Source organism: Heliangelus exortis, chromosome 2, assembly GCF_036169615.1.
Source record: "Heliangelus exortis chromosome 2, bHelExo1.hap1, whole genome shotgun sequence".
NCBI lineage: Eukaryota > Metazoa > Chordata > Aves > Apodiformes > Trochilidae > Heliangelus > Heliangelus exortis.
Window position 1 is genome coordinate 103,023,466 of NC_092423.1, and position 27,567 is coordinate 103,051,032.

The following is a 27,567-nucleotide window of genomic DNA, read 5'->3' on the forward strand; positions in this document are numbered from 1 at the left end:
GCTTTTTCTATTCCCTCTGAAGTTTTACAGTTCTGTGAAGCAACAGGATCAATTACTTGAATATTCAAAGAAATTATAAGAATAAGAATAAGAGTAAGAATAAGAATAAGAACAACAATGGAATACCTGCTAACCATCTCTCTTAGAATAACTAAAAATTTGGATGAATGTATATTGGTAAAAGTTCTTCTTTCTAATAAAAAAATTAATAATAATTTAAAAATATTTTCTTTTATAGTTTCCTGTTCTGAATTCATGGCATGTGCTTAGTTCTCCTAAACTTTTTTGTTCACATTCTTCAAAAGGGAAAAAGAGTTTCTGAGAAGCCATGATCAGGTTGGGTCCTGTTCTGCTCCTTTTCCCCCTTGAGAGCAAGATGCTCAAGAAGCACAGTAAAAATACAGCAGGACAAATCAGGAGCCCACAGAACAAAAAGAGAGCTAGTCAGAAGCAGATTCTTCCTTACTTATTCATTCCTGTATGTTTTTTCTTTGTAAACAAGGGGTGGAGAAGGGAAGGGCTGGTACAAGTTTCCCACAATAGCTGTTGCATGGTGGGAGGTCCATCCCAGGTCCGTGTTCTACCTCACTGCAAAGAAATGCTGGCTCAGGGTGGCCTTTGAAGCCTTGGAAAGGAGCTTCTCCAGCCTCCTGAGCGAGTAGGACTTGTGGGAGGATATGCAGATAGAGTTTTTTGAGCACTCACCTTAGACCTACTAAGCTGCTAAGTGTGAAGCAAAACTGTGCCGAGGATTCCTTACCACCAGGTCAGGTGTGGATATTAAGAGAAACTGCAAAAGGCACAGCCCTGACATCAGCATGGGAGACTTGCTAAATTTCAAACAACTGCACCCAGTTTGGTAGAGGTGCCTCTCTACTAATCAGCTGGCAAAACTGCTTCCTTCTAACATGACAGTGCAGATTTTCACATTGCAAGTGTCAGAGCACTGGGGAAGGAAATTCCCAAGAACAATTTTAGCCTAAGAAGTTAAAGCTGAGTGGCTATACTGAAAACTCTTACAAGCAGAACTAGCAATCACTGGTAACAGGAAAGGCTTCCAGCTCTGCTTTTAATAAACCCAGGCTTCTTCCATCTCTTAATATGTTTTTTAGATTTTAAAATTTAGGTTTTTCACAGTTGCCTCTTCTTGAGCAGTTGTTACCTCAGCTGCCTTGTTCATGACTCTCTCATTTGTCCTGGGACAGATTATCAGGAAAGAACAGAACAGGCTGTAGCTGCTTCAGGGGAGCAAAGCAGAAAGCAGTAAGAAAACAAAAGGGTATTGATCTGAAGCAGGTGGGAACTGGAAAAGATGCACGCAGAGCCAAGTAACAGTTAACTATCAGGAAAAGAGAGCCCTCTAGTCTTCCCTGCTCCCCACCACCACTGCTCTCTCCACATTTATCAATGCAATCACATTGAGGTTTCCTAAATTCTAAAGTTTCAGAACATTCAGACTGTTCTGACTGCAGCTGAAACTGAGGTGGGAGAAGAAATGACTGGTATCCTCCCTGGGTTGTTACCTCTTTTCTCATATCAGTAAACACAACTGTATATCTGTCACTCCCTAGAAAAACTGCATCAGCATAACCTTGTTTTTTAGAAAACTATCAAGAGACTTAAACTGAGTAAGATCATGTTGGCAGAACTGCAAACTCAGAAAATATTATGGTTGTAGTTATACCAGCAGACCTGAGAGGACTGTAACCTCCAGCTGAAGGAATGGTTTTGAGAAAATAGAAGATAAGAGAGAAATGAGGGTATGCTGGGAAAAACAAACAGACAAACAAACAAACAAAACACACATCTGATGGCTGCCTAGTTTTCTGGGATCCCTAAATGGTGCATGATAGCTATGTCCACCTGTAACAGTGAACACCATGACAGCCAACAGCCCCATCCTCATTGATGCTCCACTCCAAAGATTAGTCTGGCATTCCAGACTGAGGAGAAAACTTTGCTCCTGAAACTACCCCCAAAACAAAAAAATTTATCACATTCATCTCTAAATTAAGAAGGAAGGCTTTCTGGTGCCTAGGGTTCTGACAGACAATTACCCTTAGGGATAACTAGGGCAAGAATAACAACCTGGCACAAAAAAATACAGAGTATTTGTGAAGTATTAATGCATAATAAAAGGCACTGACGAAGGCATGAGGAATATGTCCGTCTTTAGTCAGGGTAGCAGCTGAGAGGAAAGGCCCATACATAATCTCAAGAAAAGCTGGTGATACGAAGTGACTACCAATGATGGGGGGCAGAGAAGACAGGGGTATGTAACAAGGATAAGAACAAGAGGATAGACAGAGGAGAGGCTGATTAGGAAAGGCTGGTCCCACTTGGCCACATTAAGACTCCATATAGACTTGTGAGGTCTTTGTAAAAAGCAAGTTGTTGAATTCTGCTTCACCTGGCCTAGCTCTATGAAGTCATGTACAGAAGTGCTGTAATGGCATGATTTTCAATATATCAATATATAAAATGCAGGGTATTCCTGGGGGAAAGAAAAAAAAAAAAAAAAAAAAAAAGAGAGAGAATTTGATGCAGAATCCCCTTGCAGGGCTCTCTAAATGCTGTATTAACTTGGATTTTGCAGCTAACAAAATCATTAAGCATTTCTACCACAGTAAAATCACTTAGCACAATGTACAAGAATAACATGGTAAATATAATCAACACATACTTGTGCAAGTCTTCAAAGTCAGCAGAAATTGCTCCTTTACACTGGCTAGCAAATGAAATCAGAAGTCTCTTAAAGGCTATGAATGACAGTGATGTCAAAACCAAAGTTAGCTCAGGGCAGCTTTACCACATGAATTTCTTTTCCTTCTACTGCTTTGTCCCTTTTGTTTCTGAATGAGAGTGAATATGACCCACTTTGTAGTAGAAGAGCATATGTTCCAAATCTCTCAGAAGAGCACAGGGGTCCAAGTAAATGCACCAAAATTTTCTAGACCTATATGACTGCACAGGCTTTAGATTTTTCATGAATTAAATTTCAATGAAAAATAATAATAAAAAAATGAATGTACTGTACAGCTTCCAAGTGAAATCATGCAAGAACCAAAGATAAAGGATGTGTAGCTCCTGCCAGAGCAGGGCTGAGTGTTAAGGGTTCATCATACACAGCACTGCCCTTGAAACAAAAGCAGTAGTTATTTTAAGTAACCATAAGAAATACTCATGTGCAATTCAAAGGAGATTGGATATAAAGAGATAAAGATTAGAGAACAGCAATACGGCTTTCATTATACGATGTAATCCAGCATGTCTGATATAACTGGATGTGACACAAATGTAAATAGCAACAGTTCTGGAAGTACAGGGTTTTCCAAGTTAAAGTCCAACATGCTTTTAAAAGTAACTTCAGATAGTTTCAAATGCAATTTCTGAGTCAATCTTTTTCAAAAGGAACCCTCCACACACTTGCTAACACTATAATAATGTAATTAGTCATGTAATTAGTTTGTTAGATCAAAAAGAAATGCTATTCAAGAAAGAAGGGAATATTTAATCTTGCAAATAGATGTGTGAACCAAACGCAAAGATCCCGGGCATTTGGAGATGCAGAAGCATTTTGAGGTAAAATGAGGCACTCGTGATGAAAACATTTTGAAATTTAACATGAAGCCTGAATAGAATACTTGCTTCAGAACAGGAAACAATGGCAGATCCATCACGCACTAACTTAGCACTATTTCCTTACTGAATTACTATATTTTGCATTATATCCAAGGAAGGTAACTTTTTTTAAAAAATCAATGATTTTATTAATAGCTTCACTTGAATAAATTAACATAACAAAGCAAAAACTACCTACTTATTCGAGTAACACTTAGGATATTTAGATTCAAAAGAACTAACCATGCTTTGCTAAACTCCTTATTCCTAAAAATATTTATGCAAGTGCTTGAAAGTAACCATGTGACTAATACTAATTAATTCCAAGATGTGCTTTTGTAATATGACTGCACAGTACAATGAACAAAGGGAACTTTGCCCATGAATTTGGGGGGATGCTCTGTTAAATGCCATTACTTTCCACACTTTTGAAGAGTAAGAGATAGCTAGGACGAGGCCTTGACTATCATAATCACCTGTCAAAATGAAGGAATGAATTTAGATCCAGCAAAACATGTTTTCTTTAAAAAGAAAAAACTGTTTTCAAGACACCATGAACCACCACCTTATTTTTCTGTTTATTCTGATTTGTTGGGGAACAATCTTGCCAACTGTTTCCAAGAATGTCTCAATGCTTCCAAGTTACTATAATGTATACCACAGATTAACCTTTGGCATGTACCACTAAAGCTCTTCAGAAAAATCTCTCTGCCCATCGCCTTTAAAATCTCAGGACACATGTCCTGTGTTTCTCAATCAGAAATCAGTGATCCCACATCAATGCCTGAACTATCTTAGTCTGCTCTGACAGGATGGAGTTCCTCCATCTGTGTTCTGTTCCTCCTCCTTTTTTTCTGCTCTTATACCTTATTTGCGTTGACATTCATAAATTATATCCCTTTATTTGGTGTTATATGTACTTAATCCTACCAAACATTTAGTAATTTGAGCAAAGAAACCCCAAAACATTTAGAATTCTAAAAATTACCTTCTTTAGAAATTAACACAAGTATATGACAATTTTAAAACACAGCCTGCATTTAAGAAGCCTACATTCTGCCCATATTATTTGTGCAAGTATTGTGTATATGACAACTAAAAACTTAACACGCTTTGAGGAGTTAGTAAACTGTTTGAAGGGCTATTTGGCAAACTATCCAGCAAATAGCAGCAATGAAACCCTACAGCAGCAGAATCTCACACCACATTCCAACCATGCTAAAGTGTACAAGGGCAGCTCCTCCCTCATCTTACTGTACAAAGTAAAACTCACTAATTTAAGCCAGTAAAATAAATGGGATGGGAAATCCTAAAAGCAGATACTGGCTTGAGCTGACTCTCAGCTGAAACTGGTCCCAGTTATAGCTGATGCCTCCTGAGTGAAAACCAAGCAGTGTCCACTTGCATGGTTTATGGCACTCACAGCACTGCAACAGATTTCAGCCCACTCAGCAACAGCAGAGCAGCAGCCTAAGGAAGTTTCATCAAGGTAAAACGTGGGGGCAGGTTGCAGGCTGGCACGCAGGAAGAAGGTGGCAATGATGCCCCAAGTCCCCTCCAGTGCAGGATTCAACAGTCAGAACTCCCAGCAGTTTGATGGTTTCAAGTCACCTGTTCAAGGGTTTTTTTTATAAAAATGAGGAACGCTCAGACTGTCAGTAACAAGTGCAAGACAATTTAAGACACAGCCAGTTTTTCCACTGCAATGAAAGCATGCCTGGCCTCCAAGCCTCCAGACTCAAACCCTAATCCATTCGTTCACACCCATATGGTGTGGGTCTGAGCTTGTTCTCAGTTATGAAGCTGGCCACCTCGCCTTTTCCCCAACTGCTCTGCTATTTTAATCGCCCTGTGCTTGAACTTAAGCGTGCCAGTCTCTCCACAGTTGTCCAAAGTTGGTCACTGGTGCAGCCCCAGTGCTGTCTGTGGCCTGCACACATCGAGAACAGTGAGGGGAGACCAGGGTTATAGGCTCAGTCTTTCAGAAACCCACCGATTAATTCTTTACGCTGGTGCAAAGGAGAAAAAGCAACAGGAGAAGTGTGATGGCCTGAGAATCACAGAAAGCCAGGGCTTGGGAGAGATGTCTGAAGATCATCTGGGGCAAGCGCTGCCTGACAAAGTGCCACCGAGGCACAACCAGGTGCAGGGAGAAAGGACAGCTACGTAACCCATCCACCCAAGGCTTGAAACCTGGAAGCCAAGTTACAGTGACAGGGGGCAAGAGCCACTATGCCTCTAACTATAAAGCTTTAGCCCTAAGCTGAAAATTTCTTAAGAAAAATGAGCAACTTTGAAACATAATGAAGATTACGACACATTTACGGCTCATGCTGTTTTTCACACATGTAAGTTTTACCACTGTGCTGTAAAATTAACCGTGCAGCAATGCTGGCCTGTGAACAGAAAAAAAAACCCAAACCACAACAGGTAGTGGAGGTGAAACCTTGGTCTTACTCAACATCACCGTACACCCAGTCAGTGCCATGAAGCCACAATGGACCCAGAGCCCTGGCCAAGCTACAAACACTCCTCAGTTAAGTAATTCATCACATAGCTCAATTTGTAAAACTTGCTGCTGACTTGTAAATTAAAAATCAATTCTGTATGCTGTGATTTAGGTTCCTGACAGAACAGGAACATGATTAACTCCACCACTCTAACAGAATTACAAGAGTATGATTTATGGTAAGGAGTCTCCAAATCTAACACACTTTTGCTTTCTATTTTGTTGACTGCTTAGTATATTTATAGTCCGGTAAAAGCAAATACATGCATTTGTTTTATCTTAAATTGAAAAAAATACAAATAGCTTTATTTCACAGTATTGCCTGGAAGATAAGTTGAACACCCTGTTTCAAATTTTTTTAAAGCTCAAAAATTTGTTACATGAACATTAGTGATCAATAGAACTAGTGTTTTATATCCAGCCTTCAAATCAAATAAAGAGGCACAAGACTTAAAGATTGTTCTTGTGCCAAATCAGCCTACTAGAGAGCTAAAAACAATACAAGAAAACGCAGACAAAAAACTGCCCATTAGCTCACATAAACTTCAGTAACTTTCGTTCTTTAGGGCTTTTTTTTTTATCCTTTTCTTTTCTTCTTCCTGCAGTCTGGAATTCTGAAGGCTGTATGCATTTGAAAGACCTTTCTCCATGAAGCTCATCTTGACATAAAACTAGTTTTTCATTTCTTAAATGCCAAACGCTGACTTCTGAAATTGCGAGGAGTGGAAAACCCGTAACACAAAATACCAGAGAGTTAGTGGTGCGTAATTTACAGGCTCGTTCTTTGTTTGCTCGGTGTTTGGGCGACAGGTTTAATTCTGCTGTACAGCACTGGGCTTCTCCGAGAGAAGGATCCCAAGCCGCAGACGCCTCGGTGGTCCCCTGCATCACCCACACTTCACAAGGATCGTTTTTTTACCATGTTTGACCTAAGAATACAAATTTACCATGCCTGAGCCGTGGCCCACCTGGAGACGCCTGGCTGAGGAGTTTTAAAGTTATTTTGGTTCGCCTTTCCCACACCACACGGAAAGCTGCGGAATCTTTCATGTTTCTGCCCGATAAAGGGTTGAGCGGGCATGGCAGGATGCGGAGGGAGCAACTTCACAGCCGGGGGAGCATCACAGGCCGCCCCCCGCCCCCGAATTTACTCCGGCCAGGGACCAGCGACCCAACCCCGGGTCCTTCCCGAGGAGAGGGGGACGGCGGCAGGCAGCTGCTCTCGGCGGAGCCGCGGCCCGGCCCGGCCCACCCCTCGCCTTCGAAGCCGCGGGACAGTGCAAGCCCCGGCCCCTTGCCCGCCGCCCCCGCACCCCTCCACCATGTTGGCTCCATGCGCAGCGCCGCTGAGGAAGCTGCAGCCGCCACCACCCGGGCTCCACGGGGGCCGCCCAGCTCCTCCCCGTGGCCTCCGACTCGGGCGTGGGGCCGCTGCCCCGGCCAAGAGGGGCGGCGAGCCCGGCCCGAGGCGCATGGGGCGGCCGCGGGGGCGGGGGGAAGCACGGCGCGGAGGAGGGGCCGCGGTGCCCTCCGGAGAGCCCGGCCGTAGGGGCGGGAAGTCTCCTCCTCCTCCCGCAGCGAGGCTCCGGCTCCCCGCACGCACCGGAGCGCCCGGCTCCCTCCTCCTGTTCCTCGTCCCTCCTCCCTTCCCCTCCTCCCCCCCTTCCCTCCCCGGGTCGCCGCGGCTCCGGGAGGAGCGGGGGGGGCCCCGCTTCCTTCCCTCCCCCCCTCCTTCTCCCACCCGCCACGCCGAGGAGAGGCAGGTGAGGACCCGGCCGCGTCCCCGCTCCCCCGCCCCGCGGGAGAGGCGGCCGCGATGGCGGCGGCGGCGGCGGCGCCCGCCGAGGCGCTAGGCCCCGGCCGCCCGCCCCCCGGCCTCTCCCCGTCGGGCGGCCCCTCCGCTGCGCCCCGGGATGGGTGGGATGCGTCCCTCACCCCTGGCCCCTTCCTCTGCAGAAAGTTTCTCATCAACTTTCTGCCAGGCCCGAGCCTCCGCCCGCAGGGCCGAGGGGTCGGGCAGGCGGGAGCCGCGGCGTTGCGCGCCGCCCGGGGCGGGTTTGGCTGCGGGGGGCGGGCGGAGGGGAAGTAAGTTTGTGAGGGGAGGCCGCCCCCCTGCCACTGGGATCCTTCCGTGGCCCCCTCCCTCCCGGCTGCCGCGGGTAGGTTGCTGTTCGTTCCCCGGTGGTGGCGTTCGCAGCCCGGGCCGGTGCTCGGAGTGAGCCGGGTCCCCGCTCAGCTCCGGGGCGCAGGCGGTGAGTGCGGCAGAGCCGGCCGGAGCCGGAGGATGTAAAAGGGCGCAATTCAGGAAATTACTTTGAGAGTCCCCTGTACCTTGGCCCTGCGTGCAGTTATTTTATTATTATTATTATTATTACTGTTTTGTTTTTTTGGGTTTTTTCCCTCGGTGTTCTGGTTTGTATCCCTGCATGGAGCAGGAACACGACTGCTTTAAATTTCTGAGTCGCTAATTTTAAATGTTCAACCGTAACACCTCATCAAGCCTCCTCGTCTTTCCTTACGGTTTAAATGAAAATGAAAAATGTGCTGGACACAGGCAGGTCCCCGTTCCCGCGGAGGCTGCCCCCAACTTTCTGTGCAGTGTGGACCCCCGGGCTTACTGTGCGTGAAGTCATCCCCTTGCCTCTCAGGCCAAGGGCTCGCCTGTCTTCTCCTCCATTATACGGTGTTACAAATACACGGGTTTATCGTATTCATTTCATAATGGTCCCTTCTAGATGTCTGGTGTTCGTGAGGGTAAGGGCCACTTTGCTCTGGGAAAAATATGTTATAAATGTTTCCGGACCTCATGCTTGTTAAGAAGGTGTATTCAGGCATACCTGCTGGATTTAACCCTAATCAGAGCCTGGTAATTAATTAATAAAAAAAAATAGATGCTTGGATTTCATTAGCATGTCAGAATGATCCAAAACCAGTTTAAAACTTGGTGCATGTTTCCGAAGAAGGTGTATTGGTTTTTTTTCTTGGTAATTCATAGGCAACTGAGTGACATTTCAGGCAAATACTGCAAGCAAAGATGACCTTTAGTCAGGGAAGCACAAAAGTTTACTCAAAGTCTTTAATTTTTTTGAAATTATGCTCTAGAAGAGGGCTTTCTAATTATCACTCGCTAGCACTGTTGTACCATAACTGTTTCTGCAGGCTTCACTGCTGAACGTGGGGCACACTGGAGACTATGGGAGTGTTTTGCACAGCAAGGGTTTGGGTTTTAAGTTTGGGATGAGGTAGCATCTGAGACTGGAAGGGAAAGGGAGCAGTGCTGCCCAGTGCTGTGCTGAATTTCAAAGATCATTCAGCAGTACCAGGTGTGTGAAAGGGTAACCAGTTGGTAGCAGTGATTGCCAGTATTTTTTCCATGCATTTCTTTAGCTTTTCCACAAGAGGTGTAACTTAAATACAACTGCAGTACCTGTGTGCTGTCAGTCCCTCTAAATAGCTCTTCTGGCAGTTGGCCCATTTCAAACAAATTTGGCAGCAGAGGTCTGCCAGGTGAGCAATTTCTACAAAATTTGTGAAAGTAAGGAAGCCAGGTAGAAGAGAGTTTTTAACCTGCATGCCAGTGAGTTTGTGCTGTCTTAAGCTGGAAATTAGTGCAGGAAGCTGGGGGCTCCCTGTTTTTTTTCTGCTTGCAGAACTGGTCCAGTTTTCAATAACTTTTTAATATCTGGACACACCAGTGCTACTCTTTGAAACCTAAAAACTTCATTTGGAATAAGAGTGGTAAGCCCAAGGTAGCTTTAATCTGTATTTCATATTACAAAGAGAGATTTTCAGGGGAATATTTATTACCTAACAACAGTTCTTTGGCTATGAAAAAATGAACAAAATTGAAAGAGTATTTAAGTTGCTAAGTTATCTGAAATCACTGGAAAAATACTTAATAAATCTTTGGTGTACTGCATACTGTATAACAGAATTATTGAAAAACTGCAGTTAACAGTTTAGGGTTTTTTTATCAATATTCCTGCAGCAGAGCAGAGAACTATACTTCTACACTGGAAGAATATTCTTTATTTTGAGCTTTGCATACTTCTTGCAGCTCCCAAAGAAGGAAGTCAGCACTCTATTAGCTCCAGAAATGATGGCCATCATGTGACAGCAGTGTGAAAGTCTGTGGTGTGGCACATCAATTTATGTGGTCAAAGTTTATTTTATGAACAAAGTAACTGTGGTTTTGCTCTCCTGTATGTGCTATCTATGGACCAAAGCTGTGTATTTTCAAGAAATAATTCCTTGTCTTCAAACCCTTAGCTAGAAGTATTATCCTCTTTCATCCCTATTCCCCACTTGGATCCAACTGTTTTGCCTCATGCTTTGATCACAGTTTGAGTAAGCTGCCTTGATGTTAATTTAAAAATTGATGTCAGTATCAACACAAAGACTACTTTAGGAACGCGTCCTTGTTCTGCTGCATCGCATCAAGCAGCCTTTTTCAGATAGGACACCTTCCATGCATACAAGTATGCTCTGTGGCTTCTTTTGAAGCCCTCATGAAAGGTTTCAGGCTTCCAGTACTGGAAGTGCTCTGCTAGTTGATGAAACAGATTGATTAGTGAGGGAGAAATGTAGTTTCTCAAACTACTGTAACAAAATGGTTTGGGTTTTGTCTTGGAGAAACCACCTCCAAATACAAGTAGGTAGCTCATTCTCAATGTTTATTTTTGTTCTCCTTGAAAATGCCAGTAGGACACTGTTTTATAGTAATAGATTTTATGATGTGGCAGCCACTGGGTTTTTTTATTAGAATTTTTTATGCACACATCTTCACAGTTGCCATATGGTAACTTCCTTCAGTCCCTGGTTGCATTTAAACCAGTGACATAGAGCTGTAGGGTTCCAGGCTGTATTATGAATTGCCAGCTTTTGAAGTCAAACCTGAACAATTTTCTATATATGTATGCTGAATCCAGTAGGGAAAAATGTCATATTGAAGAGATGCTGTCAACTAACTGTAGAACAAGTTTAATTTTAGGTTTTAAGAGGTCCTCCTTCCTGCCTTTTCCACCTATGGGTGTTTATCCTTAATGGTGCCAAAGCATCAAAGAAGAAACTGGCACCAAAGCAAGTTATCAAAATGAGTGAGGCTGCACCCTTAGGTAGAGTTAACACGAATGGCTCATTGCAGGATCAGAAATCAAGACGATAGTAATGTTAATGCTCGAAGTTAAGTAAGTAAACACTATTACTTATGCATGAGTTTTGTTCCCGTTAGATTTAAATGCATATTCTTTAAAAATGTAAAGGATAACTGGAAATAGGGTGGCAAATACTTTCTGTTGCCACTTGGGGTAGGTACCTGCACAGAGAGAGCACTGTGTTTCATTTCGTGTCGTAAAAGTCAGTGGATCAAAGTCACGCTCAGCTGAAATGAGCCCTGGAGCTGAGGGTCCCTGAGCCCTGCAGTCCAGGGGAATGCAGCCATGGGGACCATCAGTAACCAGCTCCAAGGCTGCATTGACTGTTGTGGCTGAGACTGAGGTTTTGTTTCGATTTTTCTTGACTGTAGTGTTAGGTAATGTTACAGGGTATAGTGGGAGAGTGCTGAGGAAGTAATGACCATTAAAACCTCAGAATGGCATCATCTGTATTTCAGCTTCTTGACCACTCTTAAGATGTTGCATAGGAAATGAGATAAAATTTTTGCTAAGCTGGCTGTATTTTATCTTTGTGTTTTTGGAAGGCAAATGCTTATGTAATAGTGTTAGATGAGACTAATAATATCTGTACTGACTACATGTGTATCTTAAATGTTTACGTAATTCTGAATTCTGATGGTGTTACTGAATGTCTAATAATTTGGTTTTTGAGTTGGTACTTCAGGGGGATGAAAAACTTCTGTGGCTTAAGATACATGTTTCTGTGGCTTTCTTCACACCAGAAGTCTGGAGGAGTCTGGGAAAAACAAATGTTTCTTCAGAAGTGTTGAGCCATCCTTTGTATTAAGTTTTAGGATCAGTTAGACCAGGCTTATAAAAGTGAGTAACTTAATTTACTTCCATTGACAGCACAGCTGAGTAAGCACATCCACATAAGTAAATCTTTTTAAATCAGCACCTTCAGCTTTGCTTTAAGGAAACATCCAGGAGCATTTATTGGCATTAATCAGATTTAAAGTCAGTATTGACACTGAAAGACATTGGTTCAGTGGGGTTAATTTTCTTTGTTTGAATGTGCCCAAAACACCTAATCTTGCAAAACTGAGAAGGTAATGGTGTTTTATTCATGCTGTGAATGACAGAGCGTAAATACAATCAGGTCTCAGGTTTGCTTAGCAGGGCTTGATGACCCTGGAGCAGAAGAAGGATTGGAGTGGAGGACAGTGGTTGTGTTCAGTCCCGTTCCAAATGTTTGCCCCATAGTTCAGGCAGACTTTTTGATTGTGCACCTGAAGTTCAGTTTATGGAAGAAAAATACAGTATTGGGCCAGAGGTTTTGAAATTTTCAACCCTACTTAATGCCTTCATGAATGTAAGAAAAGGCAGTGCTTGTGCAAGGTATTTAAAGAGTAATTAGAGGGTACTATGATTCTCTTGCGTATTGCAGTTGTGTAGCATTAGAACTGTTCTGGCAGTCAGCCAGGAAAAAGAAGACTTAAAACAAATTAATAGTGAACAATCCATTTTTAATAAGTTATTCTAGGTATGGTTAGATAACAAAATTAATATTTATGTTTACAATGTGACACAGGAAAAACCGGTCTGAGTTAAGTGTAGCTGCTAGCTTTTGAAGAACATTTTGTTGGAAACAAATCATGGCTGACACTTATAACCATAGCAGAAGAAAAAAAAAAAACCTCTGCAAAGTTTTTCTGTACACCTTGCTCTTTTTTCCATTGCACACTCTTCTCCTTTCCAATTAGTTTTTAGCAATTTAGCTTGCTTGACACACATACTCTATTGTGGCAGCAACAGTACCCCAGCAGGCATACTTTTTAAGTCCTGAAAAGTAAGTATTGTATTAATATATTCACTGTGTGTATGTGTGTGCATTTGTGTGTGTGTGTGTGTGTGTGTGTGTGTGTGTGTGTGTGTGTGTGTGTGTGGAAAAAAAAAAAAAAAAAAAAAAAAAGGGTTATTTTTTAGTGGGATTTTTGTCCGGGCTTTTTGTTGTTGGGTTTTTTTTAAAAAATTCTGGGGTTTTTCAAATGATATCAAATGGGATGCTTTTTTAAATTACTTAATTACTTATACAGTTCTGTACTGTGTTTAAGTACAGTTATACACTTAAAACATAATTCATAAATCATAGGGGTTGGTGTTATCGAAAGTGATAAACTTTCAAAATAGCTTGCTGAATAATTATATATATTATGTAATTTGCTAAAGATATCAATCTTTCCTTTTAGGAAGTGTTTCTTATCTTGTATGCTGTAGAAATCTGTAGAACTGATTGATCTGGACTACCATGATGGACATAAAATGAGACAAGTGATGGTTTATAGATGAAAAATTATTCTCCTTGAAACATTGGATTTGTTCATACAAAGGTGTATTTAAAAATTCTGGAATTTGCATTGGTACTAAATCGAGGGTTCTTTGATTACCTCCCCCCCTCCTCCCCACACACACACATTTAGCTTAGACATCATTTAGACAGCATTCTGAAGTTTGATGCATGCATGGTGAAACCATAGCCATGTTAATACGAAGTGACTTACATTAGCAAACATGACAGCTTGATTTTATATGGTTATTGTAAATGATTATTTTAAGTTAGTTTTATACTTGTGCTTCTTTATTCTTTTTCCCAAATTAAAAGATTGAGTCTTACTGGTCAGTAAAAGACATTGACATATGTTAGAGAAACACTAATCTTGTTAGCATTTTGCCAGGGGCATGGATTTTCTGCATGTGTATTTAGTGTAATAATAAAGTGTCCTAATAATCCTTTTAAGCTATATATATAATTATTTAAGCAATGAAAGCCCACTTTATATGCAAGACATTATTCTTCCTGATCTGTGTTCAGTGGTATTTGAATGGAAATTCTGATTGAAATTCATCTAAATAACCAGCATTGCATTTCTAAGGTACGAGTTGATAATATGTTGCCCTTTAGATAAGGATGTAGAAAGCAAGAATTCTAAAGGCAAAAGACATTTTGTTTTAAATCTGATGGATTTATTTACAAAAAAAAGAATGTTAGCTTTAATTTGTTAATTTGCATCACCAAGACCTCTAAGGTGTTAGAATTAATAGATGTTATACTTTCAAGATTTTGTTTTCTTTAAAAATATGAACAAAAATCCCTCCTGTGTCTTTAAACATTATCTTCCCTAAATGTTTCTCAGATTTTAGTGAACTAATATCTAAACAATATTAATTGAGGTAGGGGCAGATGCATTCTCTACACTTGTAACAGCTTATGTTACTTTAGGTATTTAGATGTTAAAATTCTCATTCCAGGTGGTTATGAATGAGTTCTGCCAGTTTGGTGATTTGAATTGGTTTAAGATTTTGGTGACTAAACAACATAGTTTGAGTATTTTTAAAATTTAATATAGGTCATCCTAACAGTAAATTTAGGTCTTAAAATAAATTGATGTTACAATTTTTAAAAATAATTCCCCACTTTAAATATTAACAAATGTCATCAGAAAGGTAACTTCCCTTTAAAACATAGCATGTGGTCAGCAAATTACTTAATTTATCTGTGCAGGTCTGTTGTATTTTATTTTTGCTGTTGTACAAATTCTTGTAAGTAAATATTTTTTACCACATTATATGTAGTGTCATAGAGCCTGGTAACCAGGTAATGTAGGGGATGGAATAAAATCATATTAAGGCTGACAGAGTAACCTGACAAAATTTTTGAGCCAGTGGACTGATCACACTGTAAAATGTCCATTAGGAGACCTTAACAGCACTGATGGAGGATTCAAAAATGTGTTATTGCTGCATGGTTTCTGCAGCTTGGAAACCATACCATTAAACTGCTGCTTCTCTTAAAGTCTCTTAGAGGTGAGGAATTGTTACTTTTTCCGCATCAGTTCCTCTGAAGCTGAAAAGATGAGGTAGATGCATTAGATAGTACAGAATATGTTAATGGGATTATATTATCTTTTTAAAAACATTACCATGTAAAATAACTATTCGCATACTTTAACCTGAAATGGAAATCAGAGTTTTTTTCTTTTTTTTTTAAATTGCCCGTTTAGTCAAATCAAATGTATGTTTTGTTTTGTTTTTTTAGCTAATTAGGAAGCAGAAAATCTGAACCTATTTTTATTCAGAGATATTTTAGCATTACTGTTCTAGGACCTGATCCCTTTTCACACTGAAGTCAAGTGCAAAATTCTTCTTGACTTCAGGGAGAGCTGGATTAGTTTTACACAAAAGAAGGAAATTGTCCTCTGGGATAAGTAGAGGCACATCTATTGACTTAGACTTCATTAGAGAATAAAATGAAGACAAAGAAGTGTTGCCTGCTTTTACAGGCAGTGAAATTGGATCTGTTAGCTCAGACAGCTAGGTTAATTTAGCAGATGGATCAAAGACTTTTTCCTTTTTCCATTTAGATAGTACAGTTACACTATTTCTCTGAAGGGAGCAGTGAGTATGATGTCGCTTATTTTTGACTCCAAATATTTTACAGAAGCTAGAAAACCTGTTTATGAACCCTTTGGTCTATGTGGCATAAGAATACTTGTGAAAAAACCTCAAATGCTTTATAAACTGTTAGAAATTTTCCAGGAGTTAATCCTTGAGTACTTGAAACAGATCCACATACTATTGAAATTTATTAATAGACTTTATATGACAACTTTTGTGGGGTTTGGAGGGCTTTGTGTTTTCAGCATCAGGCTGGCATCTTGAGTTGCTTTCTGTAGTCTTCCTGTGGTAGGGAGAGAGTAATTAATTTACACCTAAAGCTGGACTGGATGTTATCCTGTGTGCTTGGTGGTGGTATCCATAGGAATCCTACTGACTTTTGCAGTATACATCAGTGCCTTTGGCATCTGTTTCGTATGCTCTACACAATGGTATTTGTGTTGTGTACACAAACAATGAAAAAATGATATTTGAAAAATGAGCTCAAATATAATGATTACTTATGTAATACCCTGATATACTTCTTGTAAAATATATAGGTTGTCACCTTTGCATGTCAAGTCTCTCTTTCAGTGCTTCTGGTGTCTGTTTGGATCATGAATTAATTCTACAGCTTGTGTGATTATTTGTGCTTAGTGACCTAAGCACTATATGGCTTCCTTAACTTTCTCTTCGAAGTTCCACAAAGGAAAGGGGTACTGGAACGTTGTAATCTCCTTAGAATAATTTGAGAATGAATCCTTAAATGCTTCTCTGTATTTCTTTATTAAGATTTCACATGTGAAATAAAATCCCCTCCCTGGGAAGAGTACAGATCCACAGAGCCTTTAGCCATTTAGCATACTTAACTGAAAAAAAAAAAATCCTCTGCAAATAACTGCTTCTGCATTATTAATTGTTTTTAAGTGCTTACGTAGTAAAATGAAATTCTTTGAAACGCTTGAGGTCCTACATTTACAAAACAAGACATAAAAACTTTTTTAAGGTTAGTCATAGTTAGGAAGCTTATTGAACAACCAACATCTTCCCAGAAACATCCTGTACTTTGTGGTCTTCAGCTAGTTCATCTATTCAGGGTCTTAACTGCTTTTTGGTTCTTAGGAACTCTTGCTGCAACTTCTTTGTGACTAAGGCACATTGTCAGTCAGTCCCGTCCTCCCCATGCCAGCCAACTGTCCCCTTAATGCAGCAATTCACTTGGATGAATAGTGTTCATACTTTAAGGAGACAATTGCCTACCAGAGAGGGTGCCAAGTTGATTTAACTTTGCACAAGTGTGAAAGAGTTTTTAAACGGATGCTGTCAACTAGCTTTGGCCCAGGGCTTCAGCTGCCTTAAAATTGTGATAATCTGATTGGGAGGATATCCAGTTTTCTTTAAAGTATGTTAGTCAACCACTTGGCTGCAGAGAGTATTAGGACCCCAGAAACTGATGTCAGATGATCATCCTTGGTCTGTCGGAACTACAGCGGACGTGTCCTGGCCAAATCTACAACATGGCTTTTAAAATTGACTCTTTTGGCAGTACATTACTAAACTGGTAAAAGAATGTGGGATTCATGTTGTAATCTGCTCTTCCAGTTCAGTTTAATGCCACAACACGTGTTTGAAACACGTAGTGGGATGTATGATAGATACAGTGTAAAACCACTACTGGGGTCTGCCATTGCTTTAAATGAGCTACCATTTAGCTACTGGATTATCTGCTACCTGCAAATGTTTAGAAGTTGACAGAATTTAGAAAAAACTGCACTGCTACTTTAGCTGCCAAAATTTTATGCGTTTTTAGTTAAGGATGTTTACTGTCTAGGGTACACCATCGCTTGAATGCTGAAGTTTTGGTGCTGTGAATTTATTTTTTTTTTCTTCCCTGGTAAGTGTCAGGGCCAGCCTTTTCTTATCGTAGTTTGTGGTGTGATATGTCCTCACTGAAATTCCAAAGGGAAAAGAGAAGGTAAAAAAAGTTAAGGAATAAACATGGAAAAGATGTTCCCTGAAATTCCTTATGTCTCTCTTTCAAGGAGGCCAGGAGATCTAAAAAAAGGCACTACTTCTGTCATGAGCCTGACAAAATCGGGAGATTATACTTGATGTGTAGAAAGGAGGCTGTTAATATAAAGCTCACTTTAAAGGAGATAAAATTCTTACAGACATGATGGTTGCAGGGTATGCCTGGTAAACTAGTATTTTCCCAACGGAGTATTTTTGGGGGTGGGGAGGAGGGTGTTTTCCTTGTTTCTCTGAGATCATTAGGACTTACAGCTGCAAAAACATTGCTACTAATTTAGATACATTTGTGGAGAAAAAAAGAAGCATTGTTATTTCAGTGCCTGGCTGGAATAAGCAGTTTGTTAAGCAGTGCCCTGAGATTGTTAGTTGTTTTAAGGACATCCCTATTAGTAGATATGCAGCTATTAATGAGTAAGCGTGTTGTATACATCAGCAAAAACACTTTGATTGGAGAAGATAAAGAACAGGAGCTAGAACAACTTCCAAATAAGAAAAGACTAAAAGTTAATTGGGAGCTGCCAGTATAGCATGGATTTATGAAGGGGAGATCATGTTTAACCACCTTTTGTGATTGGATTACTGACTGGCTGGGTGGATGAGCAGTGAATAGGGGTTTTCTTGGCTTTAATAAGGCTTTCAGCACAGTAGACAAACTGATGAAGCACATGCTGGGTGAGAGAGTAGTGAGAGCTACTGGAAACTGGCTGGGCTGTGGGTCTTAAAGGGTTATCACCAGTGGCACAAAGTCTGGCTGGAAGACAGTCACTAATGGAGTACGCAAGGGCTCAATACCAGAACACCTTCATTATTGACCTAGGTGGTCACACAGAGGAGCATCCTCAGCAAGTTTGAAGAGGAGCAGTTGATAGACCAAAGGGTTGTGCTGCCATTCACAGGGACCTCAGCAGACTGGAGGAACTGGGTGACAGACTCCACATGGAGTTCAGTAAAGTGAAATGTCACATTCTGCTCTGGGGAAGGAACAACCCCAGGCTCTGGTATATATGGTAGGGTCCAACGAACTGGAAAGCAACTTGGCAGAAAAGGACCTGGGGGTCCTGGTGGGAAAGATGTATATGAGCCAGCAATATGCTGTTGCAGCAAAGATGGCCAGAGGTGTCCTGCATGCATTAGGAAAAGAGTTACCAGCAGGTTGAGGAAGTGATCCTTCCTCCCTGCTCAGCACTGGTGAGGCCATGCCTGCAGCACTGTGTCTGCTTCTGGGATCTCTTGATCCCAGACAAGAGAGAGACGTGGACAGACTGAAGTAAGTCTAACAAAAGGGCTGCTAAGGCAACTAAGGGACTGGGGCATCTCTCCTAAGAAAATGCTGAGAGTGCTGGGACTGCTTAGCCTGGAATAGAGAAAGCTCAGAGGGATCTCACATATGGAAATCCCTGATGAGGTGGAATAAAGAGGACACAGCCAAGGTCCTCCTGGTAGGGTTCACTGACAGGACAAGAGGCAGTGGTCACAAACTGTAATACAGGAAATTCCATGTAGACATAAGAAAAAACTTATTTTCATTGTAGGATTTATTTATTGTAAGGGTGATGAAATGCTGGAGCAAGTGATCCGAAGACATTGTGGAGTCTCATCCATCCTTGGTGATTGCTCACAGCCCAAGTGTACAAAGAAAGCCCTGAGCATCTAACTGTCACTGGCATGGCTTTCAGCAAGGGCTTTGGAGTAGGTGACCTCCAGAAGTCCCCTGTATCTAAAGCTATGTGATATTCATGAAGGGATTTAATAAGTCCACAGCAGTAAGTGTGGTGGCTGAAATGAAACAAAATACAGGTGTTGAAAGGTAGAATATTTTTGTTTGTTTTGCTAGCCAGTTTTTGTTTGTTTGTTTCTACCAGCTTTCTTATCACAGCTTGGGAAGAGAGGAGACAACTCTGCAACTGCATCATTCTCTTGGGTCATCATCATTCTCTTTATCTTTCTGCTATTAGTATCAAGTCTGTATGGCTTTATTGTCTGCTCTGTCTCCCTGCTCCCATAGCAGCAGTAGTGAGGATACTGTCTGCTGCCTGGAAGACTAAGCAGCACCAGAGACTTTTAAGTCAAGGAGATGTTTTCATGTCATATTTTGAAAGGTGGTTTTTAATCATCTGTGACAGCATAATTTTTTTTTTCTTCTTAATGCTGTAAAAACTTAGGATGTTAACTTGACAGTTCCTCCAATGGTCTCTTTATCAATGGTGTTAAGGCGGATTTTTGTTTTTCTCCTTGCATTTGACTAAATATACAGAATTGAAGAGCCCATGCTGTTGTTCTGTTGGTGTTCGAACTACAAAAGTCTGTTAGACTAATAAAAAATATACAGATGAACAAGAAGCTAAAAGAGTTGATTTAAGAGTTGAAATATTTAAACACACTATTATGTTTAACATCTTACCAATAGAAATATGATCACAAGAAAACCTAGCACTTGAACTTGCCTCATAGAAAGACACCTGATTAGTTTAGTAAGATGGGACTAATTTTCAACTCTTTGTCTCTGGACTTGTGAGTAAAAAATAAAATGAAAGTCAATGCTATGCTGAAGAAAACTTGGATGAACCTGGACTCCAGATTTAGAGGGCAGTTAGACTTTGTGAAAAAAGACTGCAACTTCACAAAATTGGTGAGGATGAAGATACTTGTGTGTATTAAAAATTGTCTTAGTTTTGTCCTTGTCTCAGGTTGCCTGGTTGTTGGTTGTAATTTCCACAGAAGTTCTCAATTCCAGTCTTCTAGCAAAATGTTAAAAGTTATACTTCCTTTTAACATTCTCATCTGCAAAAGAAAAACTTCACAAGCTCATTTGTTGTTTTGAGGTTGGTTTTTTTTTGTTATTAGGAAAACTCTTAAATAGTTCAGTGGCTTCTACTGCATAGAAGGGTATATTTATGGGACTGTCATTTACAGACTGAAAAGATAAAGAGTTTTTTTGATAAAGTGCTGTGGTAAATCTTTATCATGTGCTGATCTTTCCAAAGATACTGCTTAAACCTTTTACCTTTAGGGTAAGAAAAACCCAACACTTCTATATCTCTAGAGATGCTTTTGTACTTAAAAGTACAGCTTTCCAAATGGCAAGCAAACTAGGATCATCGTGCTACAGACAGTAAGCAATAAATACAACATCTACCTAAGATATGAACTCGTTTATCTATAATCTTAACCTGTATGGGACCCTGATTTTATTTTTTCTTTATTTAATAGAAAAAAGAGCTTCAGGGAAACTACAGATCAGTAAGCCTAACTTCTGTACTAAGTGATCAGTCTAAATAATAATGAAGACAACATGGATAAACATGATTCTTGAGGAAGAGCTGAGATCCTGCTGGGAAGGGGTGTCATGTTTTGCAACCTCACTGGAGGTTTTTTAAAGACAAGCACATAAATAAGTAATATCTGATAGAAATACTTTACTTGGATGTCCAACAGGCATTTGACAAGGGCCCCCATCAAAGATTTTTGAAGCAGCCATAAGGTAGGAGAAAAGGACTTTATGTGGTTAAATTAATGACTAAAATATAGGAAAGGGAGAGTTGGAGTACATAAGAGTATAGAGGGATCCTGGGTAACAATTTTCCAGGGTTATGTTAATGGAGAATATTCAAGTTAATAAAGGAAATTGAAGAAAAGTGAGCTCACACACTGTACTGATGGGTAGTTGATGGAAAGGCAGACCCTGGCATTGCATCAGGCAGATCTGACCCTGTTCAGCAGTTGGATGTAAAAAAAGACAGATTAAATTTCCCATAAATTGCTTCGTGTGGTGTATCTGGAGATAGGGAGGAGCGAGCTTGCCTTTTCATCTAAAAAGCTGAGCTCAATGCCGACTATTGCCACTAGAAGTGGTTAAGGAAAAAAGGGAGAATAATGATTATACTGTTTAAAAAAAAAAATTATCTTACGTAATTCTGTCCTGCTCACCCCCTATCCCTGTCATAATCTCAAAAAGAATGTAGTTGAAGTTTTAAGGGAGAGCAGATTTGAACTATTAAACAATTTCTGTAAGAGGAGTCTGAATTCATTGCAGAAGAAAAGGTGACCAAAAAGTGGTGTGACAGAATCCTGTAAAGTGTTCAGCAGCCAACGGGACATAAATAGTGAGTGTTTAATCACTGTCTTTTTTTAGTGCACACACACTAAGAGGTATCTAATGAAACTAGCAGCTGATGAATTGAAAACAGACAAAAGGAGGTGGTTCTCGACAGAACATGTAATTAAGCTATAGAATTTCTTGCCTCAGGAATGTAAGGAGGCTAAACATTACATCAGTGCAGAGGGAAACTGCCATTTAGTGGAAGAAGAATCATCAGATGCAAATACCTATTCTTGTTCAGGAAATCCTGCTTTTGCAAACTGTTGGGGGCTCAAAGAGTATTCTGGGGAAGCATTTCTGTCTATTTATTGTGTTCTTACATGCTTCACTTGGAATCCATTATTAGCTGCAGTTAGATGGTGTTTGAATAGACATGGACCTTTGGATCCGTGGCTCAGTACGGCCATTCCTTTGCTATAAAGCCCCCTTCCTTTTTAAAATTTTCTCTTACTCATCTTCCAGAATCCTTCCTAGCAGTAGCACTCAAAACTTTGGCACAAAATAGGGTGCTTAAACTATTTAGGGGGTCTTTTTAGGGCCACTGGTTACATATTGTTTTGTTTGTCTGACCTTGTGCCTGCCACCAAAATACAGAATCTCTGTGAATTCATGCTCAGAGCACAGATAGGACTGCAGATACGTGCTAGCCAATGGCTTAATTTCATATTACTTTGTCCTCTTGTGCTGCATAGTTCCTTTTTGGTCATGTAATGGATAAACTTCCAATCACATCTCTCGTCTGTGCTCCTTGCACAATAGAGCCTCTTTAGGAAAAGAGATGTTTTAAGGAAGAGGCATTTTTGAGGGGGTATTGATCAGACAAATGCATGGGCTGTGCTGTCAGTAGGCTGGTTATTTATTCTCTCCCTTCAGGCTCTTTTGTGGTGATTTTGTGTTGCTCTTCCCTCCCCCAGACATGCTAAGTCCCCTGTATGTGACCAGCTTATTGCTAAAAATTTACTTCTTCATGTCTGAAATAACTATTGAAATAATCAAAGCACCTCTCTACTTTTAAATGGAGAAGTAATATTAAGACAATATCGTGCTGGACAGAAGTGGCACATTTGAAAAGATTCACCCTATGTGATACAAGAGGCTACCATTTAATATAGGTGGCCTGTTCCTTTTGTTTAGGTGGCATCTGTGCATATTGCAGATGTTTACTGTTTGGTTCAATCTTAATAGATGCTCTTTATTTAGTAGTATACTTTACAGTGTCACTGATTTTTTTTGAATCCTAAGTCCCTGTTTTCTGTAGAAATATTATTAAACTTTAGGCAATTAGTAGAAGTAGTAATATATTTTCAGTTACACATCATGTTATGAAGATAAAGGCTTCTCGGTAGCTTTTTTTATATGTAGTTTCATTTTGTAAAATTCTTTAATATTATTTACTATATTATTTATGTTTTTATTTTATTTTTATATTACAAATAATAAATATCCAAATATGCTTATTTGGTTTTATTTCTATATTTTATTATTAGTTATAATTTAATATTTTACCGGATGCTAAAATTTGTACAAAGGAAATGATGGCATTTGAGAGGTGTGCTTATATTTCCATGTGCAGACCGCTAACTTCTGTGCAAGGGGAAAGTAGTGGCTGCTAACATTTACATACAATGTAAAACATAATTTAGGGCAGTGCAGCTTCCTCACCTTGTTGTTGAAAGAAAATTCTCTAGCCTAATTTTTTTTTTTTTAATTCAGTGAAAGAAGGCAACTGTTAGGCACACTATGCGATGTGAACTTGAACATTAGCTATCAGGAGACAGGTTGGTGAATGCCAACTTTAGCTGTCTGTGAGTGTGAGCTCGTTCTGTAGGCTCCCTTTATAGTCAGTGGAGAGAAATAAGCACTTTCACTGCATGATTCATCTCACCCCCAGATGGATGTCTAAATTTGGAAGATGAATTCCACCTGAAGTCCATTACTGAATATAAATGTCATTAGTTTAAACTAGGGAAATTATTTAAAAGGTCACTAGCTTGACTGGCATGGCAATTGAGTAGAAGTCTTTTGTTTTCTTACATGAGTTAGTTTCTGAGATTTAAACTCCTCACTCTGTAGCCTGTTTCATATTTTATGTTGTTAAAAGCTGCTCCGCTTTAACAGCAGATTTCATACTTAACAAGTAGAGTATATTCATATTTCCTGAATTCTAACCATCTAGCTTTGTAAGGCTGACTTGTTGCCAGCTGGTTTAATTTTTGATGGGGTGGGGGTGATGACAGGGACAAGCATAATGACAAGAGCAGGGCATATAACACAGTTTTCTTTATGCTCTAAACTTTCTGTTAAATGTTAGGGATGAAAATAAAAATTTAAAAATTAGGTGTCCTTAAAGTCATTATTCGTCTAGAAGAGTCTGTGTCTCTCCATTGGCTGTACAGGAAGGCTGTGTAAGGTGACCCAGGCTTCAAATTTTCAGGTCTAAAAGATAGGCAGTGCAGATACCCTCCCTAATTTTTGTTTTCTGTTTGTCTGGAGAAGGCACATGGAATGGCTGGTATCCTTTTTACATACTTTTCATGCTGTGCTATGCTTGCTCACACTGCCATACTTGAAAGCTCTTCGTTCCCCATTCCCCTGTTTATAGGTCTTGATTCCTGTCAGTGTCAGTCCCCTTTTCTCTTCCTTTCTACTTGGTATCTCTGTTTTTTATGTGATAATTGGCAGCAACTTTGACTTCTTGATCACACTGCCATCAGACTCTGTCCTTACACCTTAATCAAAACACGATATTATTACAATCTCACTGGTATTGTTTGTGTATCTTCTGTTTTTCTATCCTGTACTTCAGTTATATGACAAAGGCTGATGGAGTTTGTTGCTCATTTGTTTGAGTTGGGTTTTTTGTTTTGGTTTTGTTTTTTTGTTTATTTGGTGTTTTCTGGTTTGGTGTTGGGGTTTGTTTGGTTTTTTTTTTTTTGCATTGAAGTGAGTATTTTTATATTCCTACAGTGGCCTGAACATTCTAGAAAACTGTTTTAGGATTGGAAAATAACTCACAGTATTTCAGGTTATGTATATCATAAAAACCTGTATCCTTCAAAAATTTTCTTCCACCAGATAGGATGGAGCTGCTCCTCAGTAGGAGCCAAGGGGAAATCACTGGGTTGGAAGCTTTGAAATGAAGGGTTATTGAGGTTCTAACAAGGAGAACTGAATGCTATACAAAGACTGTGTGGACTCCGTACTTGTATCATCAACAGATATAAAACAGTTCTCTGCTCTCTTAACAAAAACAGCAGAAATCAGAAGTCACAGATTTGACATCCTGCAGGCAGACATGAGGACAGATGTAGCAGATCCAGGCCTTAACAAAAGTTGAGGATTTACCAAATAGACATTGCCAGGCACCAGCAGGTCCCTGCAAGAGAGGACAAAAAAACCCAGTAGTCTCTCCCAGTTGGAAATGGCTGGGTAAATCTCCCCATCCTTGGTATGGCAGATTAATGCTGGGTGTTGTGTGAGCAGGAAATGCAAAGCTGTCTGTTTGTGTGATAAGGAGCAATTGCTGAAGTCTCCACATGATATCAACTAGGATTTTGCTTGAGGACAATAACCCATTTTCATGTGGAGTTAAACCCAGTATATTTTAGAAATACAAAGTGCTACCTACTCCTTCCCTGTGGATCATTCCGAGGACGTTACTCTCTTCTGTTTTTTCCTTTCTTCTTGCTGTGTATTTAGGACTTAGTGCTGTATTGTGCAGATCTTACCTGTCTTTAGACCAGTCACCAGTGAACTGTGCCATTTCTCTGGTGGCTGAAGGGACAAGTATTTACTTCTACTAATACTGCTCAGCACCAGGGTTATCACTCTTAGTGTTATTCTTCATGAATGGATTCTGGCAGTGACAAGTCCACAGACTGCTCCAAACAGCAGAACCTGTTTTTCAGCAGCTTCATTTCAGTTTAGTCTAGAAGATGGTGTTTAAAAATATGTAAAATTGATTCTGAAAGCTAACCTGTGGGATGATAGTATTTCATTGCTTCCTGCTTGAAAGATGACATGTAGAAGCATTAGGTTTATAAAACCAGTGACAAGGGATTTTTGAAGTCTGGAAGATGTGAGGCTTGGAAGAGAAATCCCATTTCTTCTGGATAGGAAAGACCTCTAACTTTGTCTCAGATGCCATTTCCTATTTTAGCTTACGAGAAGTGAGAAATACGAATTATTATGTATTTATAAACCATTAATTTAGATCATAATAAGAAGAAACAGAATGAAGAGGAAAACCACATAAATACCTCTCTCCCACCCATCAGGAGAGATAAGGACGGGTCTTTCTTCCGTTTCTTGCTTTATAGGGGCATGATAAAATTCTTTAAAATGTTGGAGGTTTTCTAATTTATTGTCAATAAATATTTGGTTTTGTTGACATTTGCAGTTGAAGCTTGTCAAATCTGCAGTTACATACATATTTCAGCTCTTTTAAGCATGCTGTTTATTTTTTAAGATGAGGAGTTCTGTCATTACAATATTTCTATCTTAGGCAGCATTATTTCTTTCTAAATCTTGTTAATGTGTTGCTTTCTTCATTATTACTCATAACTTAAATCCTTCTGACCTATGATCAAAATTTAAATAACTCATGGAAGTTACTGAAGAATAAGTTGTTTGATATGCATGCTTCTGCTGAATCTCTAACATCTTCCTTCCCCTTTAGTGTTTCTACCTTTGACATTTAATTAAAATGGAAGCAGTCCTTCCTTCTGGCAATACTTTTGCAGTCAAAAGGGTGTTGCTAAAAGCTCTGCTTACTGGTTAGGAACAGGAAAAATTGCTATTAAACAGTAGTAATTTAGCCTGAAGCAAAATCTCTTAAGTATACATTGTATACTTCTGAAAACAAGGTGCCAGAGTGATGGAGAATTACAGAATGACCAAGGCATTTTGCTTACCTGTTTAGGAGAGTGTTATCTGAAGCCACAGATAAAATTAAGGATGTATTTGTGGTGTACCCTGTTGTAGGTTGATGGTATTTACCTGAAAGAAATATGTCAAAACTAATTTCTGTTGCTCTGCTCTTTGATTATTAGTACTCAGTTTCTTTTTTAAAGAAAACTCATAGCACTACAGTTCTTGCTCTGGCATCTCAACACTGTCCTCTCATGTCATCTGTTCATGGTTTATTTTGTGTCCTGTACAGTGACTAACTTATCAAAGTTATCAGTTCTGTTCACTTAGCACATCTTCAGAAGAGTAGTGACTGATAATGTGTTTTACATGCTGCTGACTACTTCACGCTTGGTTTGTGTTGCTTGCATGGTAGGGAGCAATCTGAGCTTGTAAATACTAAATTAGAGGGAAATTGGCTAATATGGAAAATGCTTTTAAAAGATCATGGCAAAACTGATGCAGTCTTCATCCTATCCTTAGATGTCTGAAGAATTCAACATTTTTATTTTGAGCTGTATTTTAATAAACCTCCCCGCCATAGGAAATGCAGGCATGGTTCCCCTTTGTTTCATTCCATCAAATAAGAACACCCTCAGGAAAAGTTTTGTCTTTGACATCTTTTACAGCAATGCTTTTACAAACTGCATTTAAAGCCTTTTCAACAGTTTTAAGTGGTAGAGGAAAAATCAGCAGCAGATGAGTTTTAAGGAAAACCAGCAAGGAATGGCAAGCAAACACTGTGGTTTTAAATTACATGCCATCATTTCAGGCTTGGTACACCCCACACTTGTCACTTCAATTGTTAGTCTGGAGCTGGAAAGAGTATTTTGATTCCTTAGGTAAATGAG

At 40.0% G+C, this 27,567-nt stretch overlaps 1 protein-coding gene and 1 long non-coding RNA gene across 2 annotated transcripts in view; one reads left to right on the forward strand and one right to left on the reverse strand.

The window, feature by feature from the left end:
- Nucleotides 1-778: 778 nt before the first annotated feature.
- LOC139793103 (uncharacterized) lies at nt 779-2,486 on the reverse strand. The gene is made up of 2 exons (XR_011724494.1): nt 2,411-2,486; nt 779-1,238 (listed from the first exon to the last, which is right to left on the reverse strand). It is a non-coding gene; the product is annotated as an uncharacterized lncRNA (long non-coding RNA).
- A 5,215-nt stretch (nt 2,487-7,701) lies between these two features.
- YES1 (YES proto-oncogene 1, Src family tyrosine kinase) overlaps nt 7,702-27,567 on the forward strand; it is a 47,335-nt gene continuing 27,469 nt past the window's right edge. The window contains exon 1 of the mRNA XM_071737262.1: nt 7,702-7,893. The gene's annotated coding sequence lies outside the window, so the exon portion shown is untranslated. The remainder of the gene's footprint in view (nt 7,894-27,567) is intronic.